The sequence below is a fragment of the Nuphar pumila genome, chromosome 2 (genome assembly GCF_984573655.1).
Source record: "Nuphar pumila chromosome 2, dmNupPumi1.hap1.1, whole genome shotgun sequence".
NCBI classification, from domain to species: Eukaryota; Viridiplantae; Streptophyta; class Magnoliopsida; order Nymphaeales; family Nymphaeaceae; genus Nuphar; species Nuphar pumila.
In genome coordinates, this window is record NC_143250.1 from 9,512,074 (window position 1) to 9,513,837 (window position 1,764).

Consider the following 1,764-nt stretch of genomic DNA (forward strand, 5'->3'; position numbering starts at 1 on the left):
TTTAACATGGTTCCGTCTTCTAGACCTACGTCCACGAGATGTTGCACCACTCAATTGTGTTCAACCTTTAGTTCTTTCTTATTTATAATTTTATCAAGCACATTTGGTCCAGCAAAGTTGCTACAATTATCGTCTCGTATTTGCTGGATTTTACATTGACTTCCTTCATTAAATTTGCTATCTATAGCAGCTTGGATTTTCTTAACAACTTTGGCAACCGCAGGATTAGGATAGATCTTCTTATCGTTATCTTGAGTAATGCAATCCTGCTTTGCAACAGACAAAGCTGTGCTAACAAAATCAAACCCGTGTGAGGACAGAGGCAGGGATGGAAGGCAAGATTTTGAGACGGTGAGGTCACCACTTGGTTCAACGATGGTCATCTTCACTCTTCATCCTCTTGAGATTTTGTCTAGAGTAAATCATTTATGGCTTGCTACACATGGCTACAAACTTTAAGAAAATAAAGAAGAAACTTTACAAAAATAATTATTTTTTTTTTACAGGTAACGAAGTTCTCATTGGAATTAAGAAACCTATTGAAATAGGAAACCCAGTAGAAGTAGGAAACCTACTGAAAGGAGTTGTGAAACAGGTCGTGGCTTTGAACCGATTATAATGGTGGGTCAGATCTGAACGGGTCTAGGTTTGGATTGGTTAAAGTCAGTTCGATTGCGAAATGGGCTCAGGTACATATGGGGTTCATGTTAGGGTCAGATTTGGGTATAGATTACTTGGAACTGCTTGAATCAGTATAAAAACAAGTAGAGTCTAAACGGGTTTGAGTCTATATTCACCATAACCGGTCTATATTTTGGACCCGACTTGAACCTATAGGTATAGTAAAATCAGGTCGGGTCGGGTCAGATCAGATCCAATCAGTTGGGGACGTGGGGTTGGGTCGCATATCCCCCATTCAGTTACACCCTTATATAAGATCTTTTGTTTTTTTATGAAAAACAAAAAGCTATGCAGAATATTAAAAAAAAATCAAAAAGCTTAATTTTAATCTATAAGGTAAAAATGACATTTTATCATTAAAAATAATTATATATTTTCAAAGAAAAACCATCAATATTGGCAACGTCTTTTATCATTTCAATACATGTCAGAGGTTGAATGTCGATCATCTTAAAAATGAACGACACCCATGAAAACAATGAACAAGCTCATTGTGAGCCGTTCATCTTGAGATCAACAGCATCCAGAGGTGCTATGACGGAATACTGTCAGATCACACTCTAACCTGATCCCATCTCGTTATAAAGTGTTTAAAATTAGAACTCTTTTCTGTAAATTTTTGAATATCTTATACTGGTTTTTCTTTGTTCTTGACATGGTGACAAAAATTTAAAACTGCAAAATATCGGTAGCCAAAAACTCATAAGAAATATAAATTTTTTGAAAAACTCGTGTGTTTTTTTCGAAAAAATATCAGAAATAATAAACAAATTAAAAAATTATGAAGAAATACAAATAACAATATTTAAAAAAGGCATTTTTTTGCTATAGATACCGTTTAAAACATAAATATCGTGCTTAAAACGAGATATTTATGTTTTTACGAAAAAACCGCACGATATTATGAAAATATTAAGAGAAATTACCGTTTAAAACTTTCAGGTAATTTATCAAGATGTTTTTGCGATTTTTAATGCCCCAAAATCGATTTTAGTATCGTCTAAGGAGACCGTTGCCAGCCCTAATTTCTCCTCGGGCAGTTCAACTTTCCAAGCAATCGAATTTCATCCGTAGGTGTTTGTT